This window comes from Elgaria multicarinata, chromosome 3, assembly GCF_023053635.1.
Source record: "Elgaria multicarinata webbii isolate HBS135686 ecotype San Diego chromosome 3, rElgMul1.1.pri, whole genome shotgun sequence".
NCBI classification, from domain to species: Eukaryota; Metazoa; Chordata; class Lepidosauria; order Squamata; family Anguidae; genus Elgaria; species Elgaria multicarinata.
The window spans coordinates 152,440,965-152,461,176 of NC_086173.1; the positions used below are offsets into that span (position 1 = coordinate 152,440,965).

Genomic DNA, 20,212 nt, shown 5'->3' on the forward strand with positions numbered 1-20,212 from the left:
ATTATAAAAACTTGAGGCAACCAGTGGGATCATTTAAATTTAATCTAATTATTTATATCCCACCTTTTTCCAACATGAAACTCAAGGTGTCTACATGCGATTACCAGGTAGTCTCCGCTCCAAGCACTGAGCAGACCCAGCCTTCCTTAAAAACTAAGAAGGATCAGATGATGGGCCCATCTAGTCCAACTTTCTGTTCCCACAGTGGCCAATCAGCTTCTGGTGGAAACCCACAAGCAGGACATGACAGCAACAGCACTCTCCCACCCATGTTCCCTGACAACTGATGTACTAAGACCTACTGCCTCTGATACTGGAAGTAGCACAGAGCCATCAGGACTAGTAGCCATTCATAGCTTTCTTCTCCAAGAATCAGTCTATCCCCCCATTTTAAAGCCATTCAAATATGTGGCCATTGCAATGTCTTGCAGTTTTAAATAATTTAACTCTGCACCTTGTGAAGAAGTACTTCCGTTTATTCATCAGTATTATGAGAGAGAGAGAAAAAAACTAACAATTAGTGTAAGACACGTTGTTGATTACAAGATTTTTGCAGACATCTTCCTAGAACCCCCTGAAGAAGGCCTTGAAGTATCATAGGCCAAAATGCGTTGGGCTTTTCAATCTAAGAATAAGAACTTCAGCATCTTGAGAACTCGTTTCTCCCTTCTTTTAATCCGAGGAGTTGGATGCTTTCGCTCTGTGCTTGGCACCACAGCTCCCTGTATGGAAAGACTAACTAGAAAGACACGCAGCTGGATCCATGGGTCCTTTGCTCAACACATAAAAAGGGGAAAGCATCACATAGAATGGGACAGGTGGAAGGGGCCTATAAGGCCATCGACACCAACCTCCTGCTCAAAGCAGGAATCCTCCTTAAAGCATACCTGATGGAGGGTTGTCCACCTAAGGTGGGAGCACACAGCCTCCCTAGGTCATTGGTTCCATTGTCGTACTGCTCTAACAGTCAGGACATATTTCCTGATGTCCAGCTGGAATCTGTCTCCCTGTAACTTGAGCCCAGTATTCCATGCCCAGCACTCTGAGAGGATCGAGAAGTGATCCCAGCCCTCCACTGTGTGACAACCTTTCAAGTATTGGAAGAGTGCTATCATGTCTCCCCTCAATCTTCTTTTCTCCAGGCTAAACATGCCCAGTTCTTTCACTCTCTCCTCATAGGCCTTTGTTTCCAGACACCTGATCATTCTTGTTGCCCTCCTCTAAACATTTAGTGCTTTTCTGTTCGTTTGTGAATGGGTTTCCCTTCCAACACTACTGTAGACCACGGAATACTAAGTATGTTTAGTTTTCTAAAACACAAAGAAGATGCTTCATCTACAACTGGACAATGTTCACCAAAAAGAATTTCAGAGGAAGACTCAAGCATGATCCTGCTGAATAAGCACTTATCATCATCATCAGTTTATTGTGCTAGCCAAAGGCCATGACAAATACATCCATAGAAAAGCATACAACTATAAAAGTACACAACAGTTTAAAATAGCCAAGAGAACCATACAAGCTTAAATTTACTGTGACTAAAGCTCTCATTTCGCTCAGCACTTTGAGTCTCCGTGGCAGTTTATAGCAATTTTATCTAGTTCTCTCTTCCTAATCTTTTTCGCTGCCAGTGCAAACAGGGCCACCTTATGAGTGACATAACTGTTGGAATCGCTAAGGAGGAAGAGAACTGTTTCTGCTTGGGCATTCATGCCTCCATATGTCAGCAGCGGTTTCAGGAGTCTCTCTCTTGGGTCCCTATACAAAGGGCAAGTTAACATATAGTGTGTTATGTCTTCCACTTGTTGTTGACCACAGATACATAATCTCGATTCAAATGGTACCTTGTGGTAGCGTCCATCCAGCACTGCAGTTGGCATCACTTGAAACCTCAATTCAATGAAAGCATTTCTCAGGGGCAGTGGCCTCAATTTGGACAGATAACATGCTCTATAGTGTTCTGTTTTTAGAAGAGGGAACCACCGAGAGAATTTAGAATTTTTAATAAGTTGCAGGTCCCTCCTGGAATCTACCCAAAACCACCAATCCCTTAGTTGCTTCTTATCCATGCTTAGAGCAAACTTCAATTCAGGGAGATGATAACTATACAGGAGCTTTTGGAATATTACTGTCCAATGACAATTGTTCTCCATTTCTAGAAAACACTTGGTAGGAAGACGCTCATTTTGCAAGATGGCGATTCGTTTAAAATATTTTAGCTGCGCACTCTCAATTCTTGCCCTAACTGAAGGACTACCAGCTTCTGTGTGCAAAAAAGCTGCAGGGGTACCAGATGGAAGAGAGAAAAGTTTTCGAAAGAAGTTGTTCTGCACAATCTCCAAGGCTTTGGTTGTGGTGTTGTCAGACCCCCAGATTTCAGACCCATAAAGCAGCTGCGTTATTACTTTGGTGTTAAAGATTTTTAGGGCAGGTTCGATCAACTGTCCCCCTTTATTATAATAAAACTTCATTAGAGCCCCTATAGTTTTTTGTGCTTTCAATTTCGCTGCCTCCCTGTGCCCTTTCCATGAGAGGGACTCACTAAAGAGAATACCCAGATATCTAAATGAGCGAACCTGGTCAATGACCTGTTGGTCCAAAGTCCATTTGTGTGTAGGTCTGCGGCTGCCGAAGACCATTATCTTTGTCTTAGTATAGTTTATTGCCAGGTTTTCAGTTAAGCACTTATCAAGAAGTTCACTTCTATCAAATCTACTTGAATTCTGATCACTTTTTTTTAACCACTACAGGTGTTAATTAACTTAGCACTCCTAAAATATTACTATAATCATTAGCTGCTGCTGTTGAGAAGGTTTACTGCTTACTTTTCAAAAATTTAAGCAAGGATCGGAAACTGGATTGGTCTAGAGGGCTGGATTTTCTCTACAGACATATACTGATATGGCTGGATGACATGGAAGGCAGGCTGGTTGCCACATCCTTTCAGCAAAACATGATATAATCCAAGCTCAGTTCCCTTTTTCTGTGCAGAGAGAGGAATGGAGAAGGATGTATGGATGCTATGAACTGTAGTGAAGTTTGTGCTCACTATAAAGCTCTTTCCAATATATGGGTTTATATGATACACCCTCATGTGTGAGTTCTCTCATGCTTAGTAAGGACTGACGTCACACTGAAGCTCTTTCCACAATCTATACATTTATATGATTTCTCCCCTGTATGACTTCTTTGATGGACAGTAAGATTTGAGCTCTGACTGAAGCACTTTCCGCACGCCATGCATTTATATGGTTTCTTCCCTGTGTGAGTTATGTGATGGGCAGTAAGAGTTCTACTACCACTAAAACACTTTTCACATGCTATGAATTCATATGATTTCTCCCCTATGTGAGTTTTTTGATGGCTATTACATGTTCCACTACCCATGAAGCTCTTCCCACACGCCATACATTTATATTGTTTCTCTCCTGTGAGTTCTTTGATGTCTAGTGAGTGCTGCCCTACGACTGAAGCTCTTTCCACACTCCAGGCATTTATAGGGTTCCTCCCCTGTGTGAATTCTCTGATGGACAGTATGTGTTCCACTCTGAGTGAAGCACTTTCCACACTTCAGGCATTTATATGGTTTCTCTCCTGTATGACTTCTTTGATGTCTAGTAAGTTTTGTCCCCTCACTGAAGCTCTTTCCACACTCCAGGCATTTATATGGTTTCTCCCCTGTGTGAATTCTCTGATGAACAGTAAGTGTTCTACTTTGAGTGAAGCACTTTCCACACTCCAGGCATTTATATGGTTTCTCCCCTGTGTGAATTCTGTGATGGACAGTAAGTGTTTTACGATCACTGAAGCACCTTCCACACTCCAGGCATTTATATGGTTTCTTCCCTGTATGAGTGGTGTGATGGACATTAAGGTGTGAGCTCTGACTGAAGCTCTTTCCACACTCCATGCATTTGTACGGTTTCTCTCCTGTGTGAGTTGTTTGATGGTTACTAAGGCTTGAGGTCTGACTGAAGCTCCTTCCACACTCCAGGCATTTATATGGTTTCTCTCCTGTGTGTGTTCTTTGATGGATACGAAGGCTTGAGCTGTGACTGAAGCTCTTTCCACACTCCATGCATTTGTACGGTTTCTTCCCTGTATGAGTGGTGTGATGGACATTAAGGTGTGAGCGCTGACTGAAGCTCTTTCCACACTCCATGCATTTATACGGTTTCTTCCCTGTATGAGTTGTGTGATGGACATTAATGTGTGAGCTCTGACTGAAGCTCTTTCCACACTCCATGCATTTATACGGTTTCTCTCCTGTGTGAGTTCGTAGATGGATACTGAGGCCTGAGCTCTGACTGAAGCTTTTTCCACACTCAATGCATTTATATGGTTTCTCTCGTGTGTGAATTCTGTTTTGTCCATTCAAATCAGAATTACATTTGAATATCTTTCCACACACTGCACTCTTTTTTTTCTGGTCTTGTGAGATCTGGAGTTCACGGATGGGAACACCCTGAGAAGCAGGGGATTTCTTCTTCCTATTCATTGTCAGGTTTCTCTGGTAGTATTTTGGTCCCCTCTGATTCTGAAACAACTTTTTTCCTTCTTCATGCTGTGGAGTTCCTGAGTTCCTGATGACACCAGTGATTGTTTCTGATTTTTCTCATTGACTCGGCCATCACCTACTTTGGGAGAAATAAAGAAAAATAACTTCCTCTAAAGAGTTCAAGGAGGAAACCAAGGAACTCACCAGCCTCACGGCCAATTAACTAATTCGCTTATTGAGAATCTCCCAAGACTCTCCCCTTTGCTCTCTGTGCCCCTCGTTTAATTCTTGTACGCATGCTCCTATCTACAATAAGAACAGTTCATTCCTTCCCAGCCTATTTCATATAGTGTGTACTATAGTATGCATGTTGTTTTCTGCTTATGATCCAACTGGTTTAACAATTCCCACAAGTTTGCATAAAGAAAATTGAAGAAAACCAGAACTGTTGCAAGGCTATGGTGAAGAGACAAGGAAGAAACGGGAGCTTTAGTGCAGTTGACTGGCTGCAGTCAAAAGAGTAGATAATTTAGACACAAGGGTGCTGGTGGACGAAGACCAACACCACATAGATTTGCAAAGGTGTTCTCTACTGTCGGCTGTATTTCTCATCTCTTAGGAGCAGACTGAGTCATCAGGTTCTGTATTCTGCTGGAACACATGGCTGATGATAGAAGACTAGGTGAAAAATTCCCAAAGGAAAACCTTGAATTTCCAAGAAAGAAATAGTTCCACCCCAAATCTGAAACGGTACCTGCTGATCTCCCCTCTTCCTCAGAGTCCAGGACGAATGAACCTTTCCTTGTTCCAGCCGAGAAATGAGGTCCAATTTGCACATTTCTTTTAAACGAGGAGGCATGCTGGTGACTACGAAATCTTAAGGCGTTCTAAGTGCTATTTATTTGTGTTTTTATTCCAAATTTGGCAGGCCAAATTGTATCCTCAAACATGCCTATAGCTGAACTCCCAAGCCAGACAGGGCTTTATAAATGGAGATCAACCATTTATAGTGGAGCTGGAAGCCACAGGAGGCAAGAAAGTATCAGCATACTATGTTCATGATGCTTCTTAAACAGACTTCTGCACTAGTGCTGCTCAGTTCCCAGGATCTTCTACTACTCTATGTGGGCTTCTATATGTCATTTCCTCCACTTACATTCTGGAACTCTATGCATTTGCTTCATCAGAATCAGTGCGTATCATAGAGCTGCCCAGGCTCTGCTCAACCGAAGTTGTTTGGGAGCATTTGTGGCAATTGCCTCGGCCACGTTCGCAACCCATAGATCAACCAGGGCTTAAACAGGAGGGCCAGCCTTACCCGCTGCAAAACCCCTCCGTCTCCGCTAGCCTCTGGGGCAGACCATGCTAACTGGTCCCCCGTCCTTCCAGAGGGAAATGGCCAATAGGAATTCATTCCATTTCCATCTATTAATCAAGGTAAAAGCATCCATACCCAGGGAGTCCCCATTCCCAGAGTTCTCCCGCATGACGTCAAGCTCTTTGTCCTTGGTGCAGGAGTCCCACTCCCATTCAGTGAAATGCACAGCCACCTCCTCAAAGGCCACCAGATGCTGAAAGAAAACAACAGTCTCCGCTTAGAAATAGCTCCCCCCATTTGCACCAGGGCTCCCAGTTTAAAAAGGGACGTAAAAACTAGATTCCTTGGTGTGTGTGTTTTTATTTCATTTCATTTTTTCAGGATTCACGATTTCACATGAGAAGTAGTTACCATTGTTACCAAAAAGAAAAGACTCCCCCCCTTCAACACAGAGCCCCCACCCCGGTTGCCCCCTTCGTCAGCCCCTCCCTTACCTCAGCAGACTGCAGGAGACCTCTTTCTACTCCACCTCAAAGAATAGATGAAGCAGAGCTTGACTCTGCTACCATTGCATTGCCTGTACAGGAAACAAAGAAGGCATAAGCTAAGCATCCCTTTTGGACCCATCGGGAAATTTCAGAAACTGCTGTGGGCACCGCCACAAAACACCTCATCAGTGGATTGCCGATTTGGCGTCTACCCATTGCAGCTACGGACCTTAGGCTAGGTGTGGCAATACCCACCTTTCTGTCTCTTAGGTATGCCTGCGGGTTTGTAGGTCTAGTGAGTGAGGAATGTTTGACTGAGTGGGTGTGGCTAGTGATGCAGTGAGAGAGGGGGAGGGAGGAGTATAAATAGCTTGGCTGAGGGGAGTGTGATTAGTTAGTTTTGTTTTGTTTGGATTTAGTCCTAGAATCATAGAATAGAAGAGCCGGAAGGGGCCTACAAGGCCATCGAGTCCAACCCCCTGCTCAATGCACCCTAAAGCATCCCTGACAGATGGTTGTCCAGCCACCTCTTGAATGCCTCTAGTGTGGGAGAAGCCCACGACCTCCCTAGGTAAATGATTCCATTGTCGTACTGGTCTAACAGTCAGGAAGTTTTTCCTGATGTCCAGCTGGAATCTGGCTTCCTGTCACTTGAGCCTGTTATTCCGTATCCGGCACTCTGGGAGGATCGAGAAGAGATCCTGGCCCTCCTCTGTATGACAACCTTTTAAGTATTTGAAGAGTGCTATCATGTCTCCTCTCAATCTTCTCTTCTCCAGGCTAAACATGCCCAGTTCTTTCAGTCTCTCTTCATAGGGCTTTGTTTCTAGACCTCTGATCATCCTCGTTGCCCTCTTCTGAACACGCTCCAGCTTGTCTGCGTCCTTCTTGAATTGTGGAGCCCAGAACTGGACGCAATACTCTAGATGAGACCTAACCAGGGCCGAATAGAGAGGAACCAGTACCTCACGTGATTTGGAAGCTATACTTCTATTAATGCAGCCCAAAATAGCATTTGCCTTTCTTGCAGCCATATCGCACTGTTGGCTCATATTCAGCTTGTGATCTACAACATCTCCAAGATCCTTCTCGTTTGTAGTGTTGCTGAGCCAAGTATCCCCCATCTTGTAACTGTGCCTTTGGTTTCTATTTCCTAAATGTAGAACTTGGCATTTATCCCTATTAAATTTCATTCTGTTGTTTTCAGCCCAGCAGTCTGGGTGTTTTAGTCTGGCTTTCGCTTTGTGAAAGTGTTTGGTGTGAGGAGTGAGAAGAGATAGGATTTTAAGGGACTTGGGATTGTTATTTTCAATAAAAAAATACGCAGGTTTGATCTAAATTGAAATACTAAAGATTTGTTAAATTTCAACGAACTTTACTTTGTATTCTGTTACCACAAGAGTTATTACCAGCTCAGAGTTATTACCTGCTATATTACAGTGTAAAAACATCTAACAATACACCTGCAGTTCAGTACCTCAGTAATAGAACCTATTTGCCAAAACCCTTTACCTTGTTCCCTCACATATAGCTGAGAGGTTGTGTTGGTTTTACCCTTTCCTCAGGCTTTCCAAGACGTAGCACTTGGCTTGAGAAGGGTGTGCTAGGCAAGGCCTTCTGTATAAGGTCGGTGCCGTCGCACAAGGTCTTCTTCAGCAACAACTTTTTTTGTGTATTTACTGCACACTGCAACGTCTTTTTAATAAGGGACTGTCTAATTTGCCTAATTGCTGCTGGCTCAATACACCTAATGAGTCTTTTAAACATATGTTTTGGCGAAATCCAAGAGGTTCTTACACAGACAAATTTTGTATTGAAACAGTCTTTAATATTTACAGATGTAAATGTTCTTGTAAATTATTTACCTGCTTCGTAGAAATTAACAAATAGTCAGTGTAAATGGATTTTCTGCACCCGTTTGAGAACTAAAAGTCTGATATTACAAGGATAAACACTCACGTCCTACAATACTACAGACTGAGCACCTTACAAACTTCTCAGTAATTGAACGGGTGACATATTGGCACCATTTTATAATGGATACTTATTTGGATATTTGGTCCACTTTTGTTGAGGCCTATGTATAACTTCTAACAAGTTATATACATTTCATATAAATCCACGTACATATATTAAAACTGTGGAAAAAATAATTTAAAAAGCATGGCCCTCGCGGGCACCATGTCCTTCTCAGGTGCCATTGGAGGGTGCTGCGTTGGTGAACCCCTGTGGTTCTTGGCCTCCTACACTGTAATAGGAGTGAAATGAGGCCTGAGGGCAGCTGACAAGTGATGCCATTCCAGTGCCTGAGGGGGAAGAAAGACAGGGGATGGATAGGAAGGTTCCACCCTTTACACACTTTAGGGTTTCATGGCTTTCATTATTAGAAACTGCCTAAAGCTTTTGGGTGGGGGGGAACCGACCACAGAAAGTACACAGTATTTCACTTCCCCCTGCTATTGTGTTTCATTGGTTTCCCTGAGGTGCCCTATTTAGAAAGCCTATTGCTGACCTCCTAAATAGTTTTCTGACCTCCCCTCCCAATTTCTTCTAGACTATGCCTGGATTAGTTTTTACCAACAACCTAAGTTCCTATTCCAAGGGACTCAAACAAACATCCCTGTAAAGCGATTTCCACAGCTGGGGCACTGATACAAAGAAGACCCACAGATGGGAAAGAACGCACTTTGTCCCTGCAAGAAACTATATATAGGAAAAACGAGGAATCTTAAGTTCAGAATAGGAGAACATATTAGCAATATTAAATGTGAAATTGTGAGAGCACCCCTAGTACAACATTGGAAAGATAATTCTCTTAAGATAAAAGAACTCTCCTTTGGGGCAAAAGAAACAAGAAAAAAACTGATACAACCCTTTTGGAGAGAGGCAAAGTGGATTCTCAGACTAAATATAGTTACTCACTTCGGCCGTAATGAGTCTCTTGATCTTAGGGCACTGCTTTAAAAAACAGTTGTTTCCAATCTCTTTCTGTGGGTTTAAATACCTGGCGTCCTTTTCTGTAATCAGCAAAGCCTAGTAGACCGTGGGTCCATCAGCGAATTGATAACTCTGTCTTGTTTGGCTTCCTTCTTGGGGTTCCTTCCTTTTTTGGCTTTCCTTCATCTAGAAAAACTAGCAGCAGCAAGAAAGGAGATAATAATGGCAACCCTGAAAAAGAAATTAAAGGGTTTTTTTTTTAAGAAGGATTAACAATTATCAGTAATTCTTACAAAATCTACATCATGCCTATTATATCTAACAAATTGGAGAGGAAGGTCTATTGGTCTATAACTTCTGTATAAATATTTTATTAAAGCATAAAATTAGTTGTGGCCACAGTTCTAAATATATTTACAGCTGTCCCTTATCCCTTGCTTATCAGAGTTGACTTTATTTTTTGCCACTCCTTTGTTTCTTTATAGTAACGAGGCAGTGTATGACACAGAAATATAATTGGAGGCTTGCTGAATGAGTCCATCTTAAATGATATCTGGTGGATATACAAAGTTACTTCATATAAAGCAATGCTATTTTAGCAGGAATTCATTCGAAAGCGTAACTGGTTATGTTTTGGCTTATGGACTTTCTAAAATTGTAATTATGATTCCTTTTAATACTTTTACATAAGCCATTCTGGGAGACTTGCCAGTGAATAGCTGGGGATGACAAGTACATTAAAGAAATATGTGATAATGATTATTTAAGTCCATCTTAGATGATAGCTGGTGGATATTCAAAGTTGCTTCATATAAAGCAATGTTATTTTAGCAGGAATTCATTTTAAAGCTGGAAACATTAAAAAAAGTTACTTCATATAAAGCAATGCTATTTTAGCAGGAATTCATTTGAAAGCTTGACTGGTTATGTTTTGGCTTATGGATTTTCTAAAATTGTAATTATGATTCCTTTTAATACTTTTACATAAGCCATTCTGGGAGTCTTGCCAATTAAGAGCTGGGGTTGACAAGAACATTAAAGAAATAGTATGTAAAGAAATAGTATGTGATAATGATGATTTAAGAAATAATAACACCTGATGAGCAACGTTTACTGTGTTTTATGATACTTATCCCATACTGAAAAACAGATCTGTATGTCCTTGGGTTCCTTTTTCTTTGGGATTTTTAGAAACCTAATTTGTCCCCAAACGATCATGGTGATAGAAATGTGGTGTTCCCATTAAATAAGTGCAAGCATTTCTATGTTTGGCTCTGAAATACTTTAGGAATTATGTGATTCATGTATAAGAACATTTAGAATAATTGTTGATATGAAGCACAAGAGTAGAAAATGCAAGCTGTGGATAATTTTTAAATTATTATTAAATAAGAAGTATTGCTAGGTTCATAAATCCTTACATTAATCTTCATTTTTAGTACAGTGATCATTTTATTTCCTGAAAAGGCTAAATAAAGCACAGTCCTAGGCATATATACTCAGAAGTATATATGTGTTCGATAGGACTTACTTACAAGAACATGTGCATAGGATGCAGCCTTTAGTTTTTTGCCTTTATAGTTAGTTCTGGGGTGGAGTGATACACTTTAAAAACTGGATATAGGATAGTACAATAATCTCAGAAAAGCTCAGTTTTGGGAGTAGGCTATCTCTCTCAACTTATTTCGAATGTAAATGTTCTTTTACATTTATGTCTGATATTCCTATACAAAAATGTGTCGCTTACTAGTGCAGTGTATGACCTAATTTTGCTGAGTACTTTTCTGTTGAAGGAAATGGATGATGTAGTAGCTAAACACGTAGTTTTCCAGATCTTCAGTTTGCCCCTTTTATTCTATACTTATATTTAGCTTTCACATTTGTCATTCTACCTAGAAGTCAATAAATCAAATTGTTATGAAAGGGGCTGCGGATGGACCTTTCCATTTTCTTTCTTTCTACATTAAGTTTTGTATATAGATCAAATCATGAAATCAGTCACAGTACTTCCCCCCCTCCATATACCTAAAACAGAAAGAGGTGGAAAACAGTACATTGCTCTGTAGTATTTTGTCTCTAATATTATGGTATTTACATGCAAAACTTTATTCTTCTCAAATTAAAAAAACCTCAACCACATATAATCATCTTAATACCCAGCTGCAAGCACTGAGATACATTAAACTAGATGCATGGCACCCTTGTGATTGCATGGACACAGTCCCAGAGAATTAAAACAAATGTAAAGGCTGCAGTTCTATGCACACTTGCTTGGGAGAAAGTCTCAGTGGGTCTTAATTCTCCATAGGCATACAGAGAACCAAGGGTCCATCTAGTCCAACACTCTGTTCACACAGGGGCTAACCAGCCATCGGCCAGGGATGAACAAGCAGGACATGGTGCAACAGCACCCTCCCACCCATGTTCCCCAGTGACTGATGCACACAGGCATATTGCCTTGAATACTGGAGATAGCACACAACCATCAGGGCCAGTTGCCATTGATACCGTTAGCCTCCTGGAATTTATCGAACCCCCTTTTGAAGCCATCCAGATTGGTGGCCATCACTACATCTTGTGGTAGTGAGTTCCATAATTTAACTATGCGCTGTGGGAAGAAGTACTTCCTTTTATTTGTCCTGGATCTCCCACCAGTTTCATGGGATGACCACAGGTTCTAGTATTTTGAGAGAGGGGAAAAATGTCTCCCTATCCACATTCCCAATACCATGCATAATTTTGTACACCTCTATCAAGTCTCCCCTTAGCCTCCTCTTTTCCAAGCCAAATGATCCCAGTTGATGTAACCTTCCCGCGTAGGGGAGATGCTCCAGCCCCTTCATCATTTTAGTTGCTCTTTTCTGCACTTTTTCCAGCCCTATAATATCCTTTTTTAGGTGTGGTGACCAGAATTCTACACAGTAATCAAAGCGTGGTCGCACCATAGATTTGTATAAGGGCTTGTTTACAGAGGATTGCTCTGTAAACAAACAAAACCAAACTAGAGGGAAGGATAACAAAAGGCTGGTAGACAACACGGGAGAAACAGCGCCCTGATTGCACGCAGTAGTTGACATCCATAGGCACTCTATAGGGAACCCTCCCCACCACACTCACTGGCGGCGGCCATAGGAAGGGGAGGGGGGAAAGCCTCTCTGGAGTCCGCCCCAAACACGCTTCTTCTAAGGCCCTGCGATGGGAGCGTGCAAAAGGGCGCTTCTCTGGGACTCCAGAAAAGTGGCCCCCCCCGCTCCCCTTTCTCGCGACCCCCACAGAGGCTCAGAAAGGGCCACTTTGGGGCAGACTCCATAGAGGCTTGTCCCGTCCCTCCCCCCTCCGGTCTCATGGAAGCCGCCAATAAGTGGAAGGAAGAAAGGCTTCCCTGCGGAGTCCCGGGGCTTCTCTTCTGCTTCCTCTCTCTCTCTCTCTCTGGGCTCCCCTCACCTCTGGGCTGCGGCTCCTGCGCGGCTGGAGCTCCGAGACAGGCAGTCCCAGCCAGGAAGCGGAGGCCAGCAGGGTGACATGACAGCAGAGTGAGCGGGACCAGCCACTGGGGCTGGAAGGAAGTGACGGCATCACGTAGAGGGCGGAGCCAGCCGGGCCGAGAGACTCGCCTCCTCCGGGGGACTACTACTCCCAGCATGCTCCCTGGCAGTCTTGCTTCCCCTTTCTCGGGTCTCAAAAGCGGGTATTTCATAGAATCATAGAATAGCAGAGTTGGAAGGGGCCTACAAGGCCATCGAGTCCAACCCCCTGCTCAATGCAGGAATCCACCCTAAAGCATCCCTGACAGATGGTTGTCCAGCTGCCTCTTGAATGCCTCTAGTGTGGGAGAGCCCACAACCTCCCTAGGTAGCTGATTTCGCCAATTGTAATTTCATTTTTAATGAAATTTAAGGTATTTCAAAAGACCCCATTCACTAACAGATTTACACATCTGAACTGATTGTTACAAATCTGAACTGGTGGCTACTAGGAGGAGGGCTTTCTCCGCTGTGGCACCCCGGTTGTGGAATGAGCTCCCCAGAGAGGTCCGCCTGGCGCCTACACTGTACTCCTTTCGTCGCCAGCTGAAGACCTTTTTATTCTCTCAGCATTTTAACACTTAATTTTAACTTAAATTTAATTTTTACTGTTCTAACTCTGTATTTTAATCTTATATCAATTTCTGCTGCGTGGTTTTATCCTGGTTGTGCTTTTTATACTGTATTTTGTAATTGTGCTTTTAACCTGTTGGTTGTTTTATTATGGTTTTAATTTTTGTGAACCGCCCAGAGAGCTTCAGCTATTGGGCGGTATAGAAATGTAATAAATAAATAAATAAATAAATAGTGTCTGGCTTCAAGAATTAATACATGGGTAGTGTGGTCCCTGAGGCATGTCCCAAGCCAGACAATACAAATTTGGTACTGAAGAATAAATAGTCATTGCTCAAGTAGAGTAAGACAACAGCATGCTTTCATTATGATATGGCAGAGAACAAGCAGGGCTGGGCAGAGGTGGGGCACGCAGTTGGAATGGGCCTACGATTTCGAGGGGGGCTACTCCAAGATTGTAAGCCTATGTGGCAGGGCCTTGCTATTTACTGTTTTACTCTGTACAGCACCATGTACATTGATGGTGCTATATAAATAAATAAATAAATAAATAAGAAGAAGAAGAAGAAGAAGAAGAAGAAGTCCCCCTGGGCAAAGTTGCTTGATTTTTCTGTTGTTGAATTTGCCCAACGAAAAGTACGTGCAGCATTTCTGAATGTGAAGAAGTGGTGTCTTATATACATCTTGAATATAAGTGCTTGCCATTACCATTTTTATAAATCGTTCCAGTTCATATGTATTTAGAACTTATTAAAAAATATTTAATGGACAGTCTGAAATGGGGCCTACATTTCCCATCTGGCCCAGGGCCTACTACCAGCTTTGCCCGGCCCCGAGAACAAGCATTCCTAAATACAAACACGTTATAACATTTCTGTCCATGACCTCATCCTCTGCTTTGGATCTGGCCATGCCACTACTCCAACTTTTAACATCTACCTAAGAGGACTGCTTCCCAATGCAACCAGGTTTCCTATTGACTTCAGAAACACCTTAATGAAGGTAGCCCTTACCTCCCAGTACTCAGGTCACAACACAAACAGAATTAATCATGTCCACAAAGTACAATAAATTAATACCGATTTCACACACTATGAGGAATATTCCATTACAGCCAAGTGGGATTTGAGCCTGGGTCTCTTTGGTCTAATAAGACTCTAACTACTATAATACACCTATAATGACAGGGTTTGAAACCTGCCAGCCTTCATCCAGGGCAAGTGAGGGCCTCTAGAAACTCCCATCTTCATTTCCCATGAATGTTTCTGGGCCACATAAGAGGCTGAAGGGGTCTGTGACTATATAATAAATTTTGATCGATTGAGACTTATTCTTAGGAAAGGAAGGTGGTGGGTGGCTGCAGGCTGATGCTGTCCTCTGCAATGGTCGTTTAAAAGGTGAGAGAAAATGCCTAAAAATTTAACCCATATTGGTAATCAATTGAATATCAAATTACTTGCCTGTAAAAACCCACCTTGTGCTGAGCTAATCTTGAGAGAAACTAAGAGAGTAATGGAGATTCTAATAAGAAGGAGCAACAATATATATGTTATGTAGTGAAAGCAACTGTGAAGGGAAGTTGTGTAATCGTTAATGAGATAAGATTTAAGTGGTCCAAAGTGAGGGCGTGTAAATGGCTAACTATTAAAGAGCTGATGTAATTCAGAATTGTAACAAGAAAAAAGTGAGTTTATTAAATCACTAAGGGAATGAACAAGTAATATTCAAATTGTAAAACATGTAAAAGGTAACAAATTGTACCACATGAAAATAGCCACAATAACCTCAATTAGAATACATAAATATTCCACTTCCAGAGCAAGAATATTGATACAATTTGTGGTGGTTTTACCACCCATACTTGATATGCAATGAGGAGTGCAACAAGAATGCCTTCTATCCCTGTTGCTCATCAGTATTTGTATGGAGACAATGGTGTTATAGAGGCATAACTTGCAAGTGGATAAATACATGGATATTTATTTATTTCACTTATATACCACCCCCATAGCCAGAGCTCTCTGGGCAGTTTACAAAAACTCTAAAATTGAGTTAAAAACAAGTATACAAAATTTAAAATTCTAAAACACAGAACGAGCACACATAAAGCATTTGGTCTGATATTTGGTCTGCTTTTCTTGAAACCTATGTATAACTCTCTCCCTTTTTTTTTTTAATAAGTGGTACACATGATGGAAAAATGACAATGTTGCTGTATTTGTAATGTGCGTGTTTTTCTCTTTCTTTTTCATGATGTATTTACTGTTCTGTTTCATTGATATTCACAATAAAAAAGGGGGAAATTAAAAATATTTGTGCAGAGACAATGGTGCAATGAATTAGAGGGGATGAGATCAACAGAAGTACAAAAATCAACCAATCCAAAGTAAAAAAAGGAATTAGCGGATGTTGTTTCCAATTTTCATGAACCAATACCACTGAACACAAATTTGATGGAGATAGTAGCTACATTCATAAAGGTTTCTGGAGATAAAATCAATTTACGGCAGTAATGGGTAACCTCTGACCCTCCAGAAGTTGCTGGACTGCAACTCCCATAACCAGTCCCAGTTTAGGGGAATTTGAGATACTACATAGTAATAAAAATAACTAACAGAAGAAAGCCTTGGACAATCTGAAAGGATCTGACTTCCAGCAGCATAAAGTGGCAGCTATGAGAGAAGAAAGCATTTCTTTATTAAGCTATGTAAGTTGATATATTCAGGATAGTGGGGAGGGGAGACCAACTCTTTTTCCTTTAACCAAACCCTGACAAGGTACCCATTCTACTGATCACTGTAAGATGATCCTCAGATCGCAGGCACACAGCTGAATTTATTAACTAACAGCTACAGCTGCCAGGCCAGCAAATGCCAAGCAGGAGTGTGCTGCCCACTGCTATGTGCAGGACGGATAAAAAGGCCTTATACCAGATGGCAGCTGTGAGAAAAGGGGCCGAGTCAGACTGAATACAGAGAAGGCCCAGTTGACTCACTCATGCCTGCCCTCTCCCCCCTGCTACTATCCCATCAGCCATTGCTGCTGAAAAGCTATCCTGAGGGCTGAACTAGAGCAGCCGCCGCCACTTTAACCGTTCTTGCCTTGCGACTCTGCAGCTGACGAAATAACCAGCAGCGCCCTCCACACAACACAATAACCAACAGTAGTTCAAACAGCCAACACTGCACGGCGTTGGAAATGTTGGCCAAATAACCACCATGGGTTAAAAAACTCCCTCCACACAACACCACAACCGTTGGATGAAATACAAACTGTTGACTATTTAAACCACCATTGGTTACCATGTTGTTTGAACCCAATCAACATTTTGTTGAACTATTTCTGAGGCACACGCCAGTAAATGTTGTCCCCAGGCTCTGCATTATCTTCCTGATTATTATTTCACACTGTGCTTGGCACCATTGCTCCCTGTATTGAAAGACTAATTAGAAAGACACGCAGCTGGATCCATGGGTCCTTTCCTCAACACCAAAAAAGGGGAAAGCATCACATAGAATAGCTCAGTTGGAAGGGACCTATAAAGCCAACGAGTCCAATCCCTGCTAAATGCAGGAATCCATCTTAAAGCATACCTGACAGATGGTTGTCCAGCTGCCACTTGAAGGCCTCTAGGGTGGGAGCCCACAACCTATCTAGGTAATTGTTGTACTACTCTAACACTGAGGAAGTTTTTCCTGATGTCCAGACAGAGTTCGGTTTCCTGTAACTTGAGTCCATTATTCCATGTCTGGCACTCTGGGATGATTGAGAAGAGATCCTGATCCTCTTCTGTGTGACAACCTTTCAAGTATTTGAAGTGTGCTATCATGACTCCCCTCAATCTTCTCTTCTCCAGGATAAACATGTCCAGTTCTTTCACTCTATCTCCATAGGCCTTTGTTTCCATCCTCATTGCCCTCCTCTGAACATTTAGTGGTTTTCTGTGCGTTTGTGAATGAGTTTCCCTTCCAACACTAATGTAGACCATGGAATACTAAGTATGTTTGGTTTTCTAAAACACAAAGAAGATGCTCCACCTACAACTAGACATTGTTCACCAAAAATAATTTCGGAGAAAGACTGAAGTGTGAAAATGCTGAATAAGCACTAATCAAGAAGTTAACTTCTATCAAATCTATTTATTTATTTAGTGCATTTTTATACTGCCCAATAACCAAAGCTCCCTGGGTGGTTCACAAAAATTAAATTGTGTAAACTTGAATTGTGATCACTTTTTTTATCCACTACAGTTGTTAATTAACTTAGCACTCCTAGAATATTACTATAATCATTAGCTGCTGCTGTTGAGAATGTTTACTTTTCAAAAATGTAAGCCAAGGATAGGAAACTGGATTGGTCCTGGGGGCTGGATTTTCTCTAAGACATATACTAATATGGCTGAATAACACTGAACACAGGCTGCTTGTCCCATCCTTTCAGCGAAACACAACATAATCCAAGCTCATTTCCCTTTCTCTATACCAAGAGAGGAACGGAGAAGCATGTATGGATGTTATGAACTGTAGTGAAGTTTGAGCTCACTATGAAGCTCTTTGCAATACATGGGTTTATATGATACACCCTCATGTGTGAGTTCTCTCATACTTAATAAGGACTGACCTCACACTGAAGCTCTTTCCACAACCTATACATTTATATGCTTTCTCTTTTGTATGACTTCATTAATGGAAAGTGTGAGGTCTGACTGAAGCTCATGTGTGAGTTCTTTGATGGACAGTAAGATTTGAGCTCTGACTGAAGCACTTTCCACACTCCATGCATTTATATGGTTTCTCCCCTGTGTGAGTTCTTTGATGGGAACTAAGACGTGATTTCTGACTGAAGCACTTTCCACACTCCATGCATTTAAATGGTTTCTCCCCTGTGTGAGTTTGTTGATGGGCAGTAAGATTTGCACTCTGAGTGAAGCTCTTTCCACATACCATGCATTTATATGGTTTCTCCCCTGTGTGAGTTCTTTGATGGGAACTAAGATGTGATTTCTGACTGAAGCACTTTCCACACTCCATGCATTTAAATGGTTTCTCCCCTGTGTGAGTTTGTTGATGGGCAGTAAGATTTGCACTCTGAGTGAAGCTCTTTCCACATTCCATGCATTTATATGGTTTCTCCCCTGTGTGAGTTCTTTGATGGACAGTAAGATTTGAGCTCTGACTGAAGCTTTTCCCACACTCCATGCATTTATATGGTTTCTCCCCTGTGTGAGTTCTTTGATGGTGAGTAAGCGCTCCACTTTCACAGAAGCACTTTCCACATTCCATACATTTATATGGTTTCTCCCCTGTATGAGTTCTTTGATGGACAGTAAGATATGAGTTCCGACTGAAGCAGTTTCCACACACCATGCATTTATATGGTTTTTCCCCTGTGTGAGTTCTTTGATGTTTAGTAAGTGTTCCACTTTCAATGAAGCACTTCCCACACTCCCAGCATTGATATGGTTTCTCCCCTGTGTGAGTTCGGTGATGAAAAGTAATTGAGCTACTTCTACTGAAGCACTTTCCACACTCCATGCATTTATAGGGTTTCTCCCCTGTGTGAGTTCTGTGATGGTTGGTAAGTGTTCCCTTATCACTGAAGCACTTTCCACACTCCATGCATTTATATGGTTTCTCCTCTGTGTGAGTTCTTTGATGGGAAGTAAGATTTGAGTTCTGACTGAAGCACTTCCCACACTCCCGGCATTGATAAGGTTTCTCCCCTGTGTGAGTTCTATGATGGACAGTAAGTGGGCCACTGTCACTAAAGCACTTTCCACACTCCATGCATTTATATGGTTTCTCCTCTGTGTGAGTTCTTTGATGGGAAGTAAGATGTGAGCTCCGACTGAAGCTCTTTCCACACTCTAGGCATTTATATGGTTTCTCCCCTGTGTGAGTTCTTCGATGGACAGCAAGATTTGAACTCTGACTGAAGCTCTTTCCACACTCCATACATTTATGGGGTTTCTCTCCTGTGTGAGTTCTGCAATGTGTAATTAATCCATAATTATGTTTGAATAGCTTCCCACAGAATGCACACTTCTTCCTTTCCTTTTCTTTATGATCCTCTTGTGAGATCTGGAGTTCATTGATGTCGGGACCTTGAGAAATGGAGGATTTCTCCTTCCTATGCATTGTTAGCTTTCTCCAGTGGGATTTGGGTCCCCTTTGTTTCCCAAATACCTCTTTGCCGTCTTCATGCTGGGTAGTTTCTGATGACACCAGTGATGGCTCCTGATATTTGTCATTGTCTTGCCCATCACTTACTTTGGGAGAAAAAAGAAAAATAACATCCTGTTAGGAGTCCAAGGACTGCTTTGCTTGTGGACAATCTAAGAACCTCTCCTTTCTTCTTTGTGCCCCTTGCTAAAATCTAAGTCATCTTTTGAGTACACCACTGTCTCCAACACCAACACTGATTTCTTTCCGGCCCATTTCACATTTGATTGTACTATAGGCTCAGATGTGTTTTGTTTCCTGCTTGTGATACAACTCTTTTATCTATTTCCACAAGGTTGTGGAATGAGAATAGAGGAAAACCAGAACTGCAGCAACGTAGGGGGAAGAGAGAAAAAACAAACTGGAGATTTACTGTTTTCTGGTTTTCTTTAATCTATCTAAAGTCAAAAGAACAGATAATTAGATGTAAAGGTGGTGATGGACTAAGACCAATACCACAGGTTTGCAAAGATGCTCTCTACTGTTGTGAATTCCTCATCTGTCAGGTGCGTATTTCTCCTGACATCTCTGAATCTATTCTTTCTTGGTGGGGATGGGGGGAGTGTAATTGTAAAGGCAGCATAATCCTGCTTGTCTTAATGAGATGAAGTGAAATAGGAAGGACTATTTTAGCTTCTACCTATTAGTTGAGC

The 20,212-nt window shown here is 41.8% G+C and overlaps 1 pseudogene; it reads right to left on the reverse strand.

The window, feature by feature from the left end:
* Positions 1–1,406: 1,406 nt before the first annotated feature.
* On the reverse strand, positions 1,407–19,935 carry LOC134396048 (zinc finger protein 91-like; annotated as a pseudogene).
* Positions 19,936–20,212: the final 277 nt, after the last annotated feature.